At 50.4% G+C, this 10,000-nt stretch overlaps 1 pseudogene; it reads right to left on the bottom strand.

Moving 5' to 3' along the window:
* Positions 1–10,000, bottom strand: part of LOC123732621 (guanine nucleotide exchange factor subunit RIC1-like) — a 20,635-nt pseudogene that overhangs the window by 9,765 nt on the left and 870 nt on the right.

Here is a 10,000-nt window from a genome sequence, read left to right as displayed (position 1 = left end):
TTCACCATGAGGCCAATGGTGTCTTTAAAACAGTTCATGAATTGAATGGCTGTGATAGGAGAAAACCGAGGATGGATCAACAACATTGTAGTTACTCCACAATACTAACCTAAATGACAGAGTGAAAAGGAAGCCTGTACAGAATACAAATATCCAAAACATGCATCCTGTTTGCAATAAGGTACTAAAGAAATACTGCAAAAAATGTGGCAAATAAATGAACTTTTTATCCTGAATAGAAAAGTGTTAAATCCAACACATCACTGAGTAACACTTCATATTTTCCAAGCATGGTAGTGGCTGCATCATGTTATGGATAAGCTCTTCATCAGCAAGGACTGGGGAGTTTTTTAGGATAAAAATAAAGAATGGAGCAAAGCACAGGCAAAGTCCTAGAGGAAAATATGAATCACTCTGCCTTCCAACAGACACTGGGAGATTAATTCACCTTTCAGCAGGAAAATAACGTAAAACATTAAGGCCAAATCTACTCTAGAGCTGCTTACCAAGGCGACATTGAATGTTCCCGAGTGGCCTAGTTACAGTTCTGACTTAAAATCAGCGTGAAAATCTATGGCAAGACTTGAAAATGGCTGTCTAGCAATGATCAATATCCAACTTGACAGAGCTTGAATATTTTTGAAATAATAAAATGGGCAAATATTGTACAATCTAGGTGTGCAAAGCTCTGAGAATTATCCAAGAAGACTCTCAGCTGTAATCACTGCCAAAGGTGATTCTAACATGTATTTACTCAGGGGTTGAATATTTGTAATATTATTTATTTGTTTTCTATTAATTATTTAAAAAAAATATATAGATATTTTTCTTCCACTTTGACAAAGTATTTTGTGTAGATAGTTAACAATTACAAATAAATCCATTTTAATCCTACTTTGTAAGAACAAAATGTGGAAAAAGTCAAGGGGTGTGACTACTTTGAGGCACTGTAAGTGGATGACAGGGTGTGTGTGTGCGTGTGTGTGTGTGTGTGTGTGTGTGTGTGTGTGTGTGTGTGTGTGTGTGTGTGTGTGTGTGTGTGTGTGTGCATGCATATAACGCCATGTCCATAACATCACCGTGCAGGGGTTGACCGTGAGGGCGCTCTTGATGAAGTGGAACTGCAGTATGCCAGCCTGCTGGGTCTGGGCGGGAGCCTCCTCCATGTTCTCCACTAGCGCCGTCTCCTCTCTGCTGGTGATGACCCACAGGTGGTAGCCCTCTGCTCCCCAGCACATTGAGCTGATATTTATAGGGTCCTTTTTACTGCCGTCTGACCGATACCTGGAGAGAGATGGGAGGGCAGAATAATATGCCAAAATGCACCTATATGAAGTCAATGAAAGAGCGCCATCTTCAGTCTGTACTGAGGCGTACACGTCTTGTTTTTGTTGTACGGAATGTTTACATCTACAGTACATTCAGAAAGTATTCAAACCCCTTCCCCTTTTCCACTTTTTGTTACATTACAGCCGTATTCTAAAATTGATTAAATTGTCCCCCCTCATCATTCTACACACAACCCCAATGTAAAAACAAGTTACATTTTTTTGCAAATGTATACAAAAATGAAAAAACTTAAATATCCCGTTTACATAAATATTCAGACCCTTTACTCAGTACTTTGTTGAAGCACCTTTGGCAGGGATTACAGCCTTGAGTCTTCTTGGTGATGACGCTACAAGCTTGGCACCCAGCTCTGGCTGGGCCACTCAAGGACATTCAGAGACTTGTCCCGAAGCCACTCCTGCGTTTTCTTGGCTGTGTGCTTAGGGTCGTTGTCCTGTTGGGAGGTGAACCTCCGCCCCAGTCTGAGGTCCTGAGCGCTCTGGAGCAGGTTTTCATCAAGGATCTCTCTGTACTTTGCTCGGTTGATCGTTCCCTTGATCCCGACTAGTGTCCCAGTCCCTGCCGCTGAAAAACATCCCCACAGCATGATGCTGCCACCACCATGCTTCACTGTAGGGATGGTGCCAGGTTTCCTTCAGACGTGACGCTTGGCATTCAGGCCAATGAGTTCAATCTTGGTTTCACCAGATCAAAGAATCTTGTTTCTCATGATCTGAGAGTCTTTAGGTGCCTTTTGGCAAACTCCAAGCGGGCTGTCATGTGCATTTTACTAAGGAGTGGCTTCCGTCTGGCCACATTACCATAAAGGCCTGATTGGTGGAGCGCTGCAAAGATGGTTGTCCTTCTGGAAGGTTCTCCCATCTCCACAGAGGAACTATGGAGCTCTGTCAGAGTGACCATCGGGTTCTCGGTCACCTCCCTGACCAAGGCCCTTCTCTCCCGATTGCTCAGTTTGGCAGGCGGCCAGCTCTAGGAAGAATCTTTGTGGTTCTAAACTTCTTCCATTTAACAATGATGGAAGCCACTGTTCTTGGGGACCTTCAATGCTGCATACATTTTTTGGTACCCTTCCTCAGATCTGTGCCTCGACACAATGGTTTTTGCTCTGACATGCACTGTCAACTGTGGGACCTTATATAGACAGGTGTGTGCCTTTCCAAATCATGTCCAATCAATTGAATTTACCACAGGTGGACTCCAATCAAGTTGTAGAAACCTCAAGGATGATCAAAGGAAACAGGATGCTCCTGAGCTCAATTTCAACTCTCATAGCAACGGGCCTGAATAATTATGTAAATGTGATCCGTTTTTATTTTTAATACATTTGCACAAAAAACTTTTCGCTTTGTCATTATGGGGTATTGTGTGGAGATGGATTATATATATTTTTTTAATCAATTTTAGAATAAGGCTGTAATTTAACAAAATGTGGAAAAGGAGAAAGGGTCTGAATACTTTCTGAATGCACTGTATGTACATCTGTTTTCTACATTATAATGGTTTTATATGAGGGAGATAAATAAAGTTGCGTCTATCCATCAACTGTGTAGCTGACTGAACTGCAGAGGTAATTGTGCTATAGGCTAGGTACTACTTGAAGGCATCACTCACGCAAAGTCCTCCCCCAGGGTACAGATGAGGTGGGCTCCAAACACACTCCACAGAGACAGTCCCCCGCACTCCCAGGTCACCATGGCAACACTGTAGTCAGGGACCAGCGGATCAGCTTCACCGCACCCGTCTTGTTCCACACGTCTGAGGAAGAGGAGGTGGAAGAGGAGGAGGAACGGAGAACAGGTCAGACAGGAATATTTTCTGTAATAAGGAGGGTTTGTTAAATATCCTTTTAACACAATCCTTTTGAACCAAAACATATAACTGTCCTTGGATTTATTACTCATGTTTTTTCCTGTCTAACTTTCCAGCAACAGTTCTAGACCAGTACAGTACAGCGAGGCAGCATGAAAGAGGTATGAGACTACACGGCTTGTTTCACCACTCGTTGACAGAGATAGGATCTCCCATGATGAAAACAGAGCTCAGGTTTATCATAGGTCAATAGGATTTCACTCTGAACTCTCATTTTATACCATTCACTTCCACGAGGGGGCAGACACATACCATAACATGGAATCAACTGATTCTGTCTCATACATAGCCTGTGTTGAGGGGAACTAAACACCACCTGCAATTGCCAGTCGAAACCAAAACATGCCACTATTTACAATAAAAACAATGTGTGAGACTAGAGATAGAAGTTTGTATAAAAGGTGTGTTTAGGGGGTTGTACGTACCGGGGTAGTGTGTGTAGGGGGTTGTACGTACCGGGGTAGTGTGTTTAGGGGGTTGTACGTACCGGGTAGTGTGTTTAGGGGTTGTACGTACCAGGGTAGTGTGTTTAGGGGGTTGTACGTACCGGGTAGTGTGTTTAGGGGGTTGTACGCACCGGGGTAGTGTGTTTAGGGGTTGTACGTACCGGGGTAGTGTTTAGGGGTAGTACGTACCAGGGGGTAGTGTTTAGGGGTAGTGTTTAGGGGGTAGTGTTTAGGGGGTTGTACGTACCAGGGGTAGTGTTTAGGGGTAGTACGTACCAGGGGGTAGTGTTTAGGGGTAGTGTTTAGGGGTAGTGTTTAGGGGTAGTGTTTAGGGGGTTGTACGTACCAGGGGTAGTGTTTAGGGGTAGTGTTTAGGGGTTGTATGCACAGGGGGTAGTGTTTAGGGGTAGTGTTTAGGGGTAGTGTTTAGGGGTAGTGTTTAGGGGTTGTACGTACCAGGGGTAGTGTTTAGGGGTAGTGTTTAGGGGTAGTGTTTAGGGGGGTAGTGTTTAGGGGGTTGTACGTACCGGGGTAGTGTTTAGGAGAGAGCTCCAGCTTGTGGGAGAGCTGCATGGACCCTGTAGTGGTGTCGATACTGTACACCAACACTGAGCCACTGGAACACAGACAGAAACACGGTCACTGGATTCAATACATCAATCAATCACAATTAGCCTACATTTCCAGACACACAAACTGCTGCTGAAATAAGGCAACATGAGGATTCAACAAATATTTAGATGAAAGGTTGGAGATTCAAATCACTCAGGCCAGCCACTGGCTGGGCTGTCACTCAGGTTCTCTCGGTCTCCTGCTGACCTCAGCAATACTCTGTAGCCACGCCCATCCTGCTGACAGTATCACCACAGGCCTCTAGAACCCCTTCCTATCTGCATCAGCGGAATGCTAATTACACAATCAAGAGATCCAGAGTCACACTGCTCAGCCAGCCAGCCAGCCAGCCAGTCAGCCAGCCAGCCAGCCAGCCAGCCAGTCAGCCAGTCAGCCAGCCCACCAGCCAGTCAGCCAGCCCACCAGCCAGTCAGCCAGGTGTCTGATTGTGTGAGAGATTAAAAATAGTCCTGACAGTCCTGCCAAACTGGCAGATTGCACAATCCTTGAGGACCTCTTGTCAAGCACACACCAATCACAGAAAATATACACCAGATTCCAAGACACACATACCTGGCACAGCCGAAGGTCACCAGTCTGTACTTATTGTTGACAGCCACACACGTGCCGTCTGTTACATCTGCTGCCCAGACGCCCTGCAGCTGCTGGGAGACAAGGACAGTCAGACCACTGCTTTTCTACTGACACACCTTTCACTTTCTTCCCCACACACCGCGCAACACACCGCGCAACACACCGCGCAACACACCGCGCAACACACCGCGCATCACACAGCGCATCACACAGCGCATCACACAGCGCATCACACAGCGCATCACACAGCGCATCACACAGAGCATCACACAGCGCATCACACAGCGCATCACACAGCGCATCACACAGAGCATCACACAGAGCATCACACAGCGCATCACACAGCGCATCACACAGCGCATCACACAGAGCATCACACAGCGCATCACAGTCGTTATGCTTCATTGTTTAACATGATTCACAAAACTCTGCTGCATTGTGTGTGCACTACAGCAAAGCACACACACACACACACTTCTTACATCTGCAGTGATCCTGTTGGCTAGAGGAGTGATGAACCCCAGCCTGCCATCATTCAGCACCACAGCAAAGCCATCCAGAGTCACACAGTAGGTCATGTCTCTGATGTACACCCCCTTCAGGTCCAGACACAGACCACCTGCAGAGACAAAAACAAACCCATCAGACTTATATCAGAACACAAACCGCAATGAGGGGGCTGGCAGCGCGCGTCTAAAACCCCAACGAGGGGGGCTGGCAGCGCGTCTAAACCCCAACGAGGGGGGCTGGCAGCGCGCCTAAACCCCAACGAGGGGGCTGGCAGCGCGCCTAAACCCCAACGAGGGGGGCTGGCAGCGCGGCTCAAACCCCAACGAGGGGGCTGGCAGCGCGCGTCTAAACCCCAACGAGGGGGGCTGGCAGCGCGCTCTAAACCCCAACGAGGGGGGCTGGCAGCGGCTCTAAACCCCAACGAGGGGGGCTGGCAGCGCGTCTAAACCCCAACGAGGGGGCTGGCAGCGCGCGTCTAAACCCCAACGAGGGGGGCTGGCAGCGCGCGTCTAAACCCCAACGAGGGGGCTGGCAGCGCGCCTAAACCCCAACGAGGGGGGCTGGCAGCGCGCGTCTAAACCCCAACGAGGGGGCTGGCAGCGCGCGTCAAAACCCCAACGAGGGGGGCTGGCAGCAGCGTCTAAACCCCAACGAGGGGGCTGGCAGCGCGTCTAAACCCCAACGAGGGGGGCTGGCAGCGCGCCTCAAACCCCAACGAGGGGGCTGGCAGCGCGCTCTAAACCCCAACGAGGGGGCTGGCAGCGCGCGTCTAAACCCCAACGAGGGGGGCTGGCAGCGCGCTCAAACCCCAACGAGGGGGGCTGGCAGCGCGCGTCTAAACCCCAACGAGGGGGGCTGGCAGCGCGTCTAAACCCCAACGAGGGGGGCTGGCAGCGCGTCTCAAACCCCAACGAGGGGGCTGGCAGCGCGTCTAAACCCCAACGAGGGGGGCTGGCAGCGCGCTCTAAACCCCAACGAGGGGGCTGGCAGCGCGTCTAAACCCCAACGAGGGGGGCTGGCAGCGCGTCTAAACCCCAACGAGGGGGCTGGCAGCGCGCGTCTAAACCCCAACGAGGGGGCTGGCAGCGCGCCTCAAACCCCAACGAGGGGGCTGGCAGCGCGGCTCTAAACCCCAACGAGGGGGCTGGCAGCGCGCTCTAAACCCCAACGAGGGGGCTGGCAGCGCGCGTCTAAACCCCAACGAGGGGGGCTGGCAGCGCGCGTCTAAACCCCAACGAGGGGGGCTGGCAGCGCGCGTCTAAACCCCAACGAGGGGGGCTGGCAGCGCGCGTCTAAACCCCAACGAGGGGGGCTGGCAGCGCGCGTCTAAACCCCAACGAGGGGGGCTGGCAGCGTCTAAACCCCAACGAGGGGGGCTGGCAGCGTCTAAACCCCAACGAGGGGGGCTGTATCTAAAACACATGGATAGATTGATGTAGGTCCAGATCATTATGTAAACATGGCTGGATATGGGGACTGGTAGGGCTAAGGGCAGACTGGATATGGTGGGGCTAACAGGGACTGGTAGGGCTAAGGGCAGACTGGATATGGTGGGGCTAACAGGGACTGGTAGGGCTAAGGGCAGACTGGATATGGTGGGGCTAACAGGGACTGGTAGGGCTAAGGGCAGACTGGATATGGTGGGGCTAACAGGGACTGGTAGGGCTAAGGGCAGACTGTAGGTGAGGTGGGGAGAGGATGGTATATGATATAGTCATTGGGACTGACCTCTGGCAGACTGTAGGTCCAGGGAGAACGGGACGCTACAGAGACTGATGGCCTTCCTGCCGTTGCTGACTCCATCCCAGTGGAGGATGTGTAGGTAGCCATCAGCAGTAGACACCAACAGATCTTCCTGAAGAGACAGCATGCTGAGGGGACAGAGAAAAGAGGACAAGGAGAGAGAAACAAAGCAACAAATAAATTAGAGCGGAGAGGGTGACAATAAATGAGTAGAAAATAAAGAGAGTTTTGCGACAAAGCTTAAGAAGTTGAATGAAAGGAAGAAGAACGGATAAAAGGAGACAGATAAATGTTGGTTTTAAAAGAGTGAGATTGAAGAGAGAGGAGTATTCCTCCTGGGGAGCTGCAGAGGGACCAGGCTGGAATGTGCAGTGTACTCAGACGGTGTGTGAGTACTGAGGAGTACCCTGTAGCCCAGTCTCAGTAACCTGAATGTGGTCTGGCCAGAACACAACACTTCATCTCTCCAGAAGAGAATAGGCTAGAAATACTGGAGAATAAGGCTTCTGAATCCAAACAGGACAATACTGGGGCTTAGCTTCTCTCCTCAATTCACCCCAGGCATGCAGCCCGGAAGTCAGGCTACTGGAAGGACGCACACACAGACACACACGAAAAGCGAGGAGGAATATAACCTTAATGACCTACTGTAGTCCACAGGGACTAGACGAGGAATGTGCAAACCCGAACCCACGTTGTTATATCATTTACAGAAGACACAAATTGGTTTGGGAATAAGAGTAGGAAATCTATTCAGTGGCTGAAGTAAGTACCAAGCACCAGTCCAGAATGGGAAAACTAACTAGATTTATGATGGCCAACAACTACACCAGTGTTTACTTGGAAACTAAACACGCTTCAGTGTCCAGTTGGTGTTTGAGTGTGAGTTGTGTTTAGGTGTGTGTAGGGGTGTGTGTGTGTGTGTGTGTGTGAGTTGTGTTTAGGTGTGTGTGTGTGTGTGAGTTGTGTTTAGGTGTGTGTGTGTGTGAGTTGTGTTTAGGTGTGTGTAGGGGTGTGTGTGTATAGATGTGAGTGAGTGAGTGAGTGAGTGAGTGAGTGAGTGAGTGAGTGAGTGAGTGAGTGAGTGAGTGAGTGAGTGAGTGAGTGAGTGAGTGAGTGAGTGAGTGAGTGAGTGAGTGAGTGAGTGAGTGAGAGAGTGAGAGAGATTAGTACCTGGTGATGGGTGCCTCCAGATCTATGGGTCTCTTCATCTCCAGGCTGAGAGCGGGGGCACACTGCTCCTCTTTATAACCTGGGGTGACCTTAACACCCCTACTCCCTCTGTAAACACACACAATGAGGACGGGGACGTGGCAGAGGTAAGGAGGGTACATAGATCTGATTTATCCAATGCACTCTACCTTATCAAGTCGAAAATCAACAGGGGGAAAAGGCTGGGTTAGTCAAACAATAGCACTCCAGGATCTAGAAACGAACGAGGCCGAAACGCCAGCAGGCCCAGTGAGGCCAAACGCCAGCAGGCCCAGTGAGGCCAAACGCCAGCAGGCCCAGTGAGGCCAAACGCCAGCAGGCCCAGTGAGGCCTGTGTTTAGTACATCGGGCTTCTCCCTCATCAAGTCCAGGCTTGGTCAAGATTCCCTGACAATGCTTTGATGTGGTGACTGGTAGCTCAGAGTGGTGTCTGTACAGGCATGTCCTCATTGGAACTCACACACACACAGAATCTTCCATTAAGGCTGAGTGGTGCTGTTCTGCTGGTATCACCCTGACCAGCCCTCAGATAGCAACAGCTAAACCCTCCCTTCCACAGCTAAACCCTCCCTCCCACAGCTAAACCCTCCCTCCCACAGCTAAACCCTCCCTCCCACAGCTAAACCCCTCCCTTCCACAGCTAAACCCTCCCTTCCACAGCTAAACCCTCCCTCCCACAGCTAAACCCTCCCTCCCACAGCCAAACCCTCCCTCCCACAGCTAAACCCTCCCTTCCACAGCTAAACCCCTCCCTCCACAGCCAAACCCTCCCTTCCACAGCTAAACCCTCCCTTCCACAGCTAAACCCTCCCTTCCACAGCTAAACCCCTCCCTTCCACAGCTAAACCCCTCCCTTCCACAGCTAAACCCTCCCTTCCACAGCTAAACCCCTCCCCTCCACAGCCAAACCCTCCCTCCACAGCTAAACCCTCCCTTCCACAGCTAAAACCCTCCCTCCACGGCTAAAACCCTCCCTTCCACAGCTAAACCCTCCCTTCCACAGCTAAACCCTCCCTTCCACAGCTAAACCCCTCCCTCCACAGCTAAACCCTCCCTTCCACAGCTAAAACCCTCCCTCCACAGCTAAACCCTCCCTCCACAGCTAAAACCCTCCCTTCCACAGCTAAAACCGTCCCTCCACAGCTAAAACCGTCCCTTCCACAGCTTAAACCCTCCCTTCCACAGCTTAAACCCTCCCTTCCACAGCTTAAACCCTCCCTTCCACAGCTTAAACCCTCCCTTCCACAGCTAAACCCTCCCTTCCACAGCTAAACCCTCCCTTCCACAGCTAAACCCTCCCTTCCACAGCTTAAACCCTCCTTCCACAGCTAAACCCTCCCTTCCACAGCTAAACCCTCCCTTCCACAGCTAAACCCTCCCTTCCACAGCTAAACCCTCCCTTCCACAGCTAAACCCTCCCTCCACAGTTAAACCTCCTCTGTATGACTTGTTTGGCCAAAGTCTCAGCTACTTCATGGCTTCATAAATACTTCATAAATACTCTACTGTACTTCATGGCTGTATTGGTTTATGTGCATGTGAGACAGTGGTCTAGGTCTGATATGAACCACATATACAGGCTAACCAGAGTCTCAGAGGCTGAGAGAAGACCAGAGTCTCAGAGGCTGAGAGAAGACCAGAGTCTCAGAGGCTGAGAGAAGACC

Source organism: Salmo salar, unplaced genomic scaffold (assembly GCF_905237065.1).
Source record: "Salmo salar unplaced genomic scaffold, Ssal_v3.1, whole genome shotgun sequence".
In the NCBI taxonomy this organism is placed as follows: domain Eukaryota; kingdom Metazoa; phylum Chordata; class Actinopteri; order Salmoniformes; family Salmonidae; genus Salmo; species Salmo salar.
This window is presented reverse-complemented; position numbering and strand designations above follow the sequence as displayed.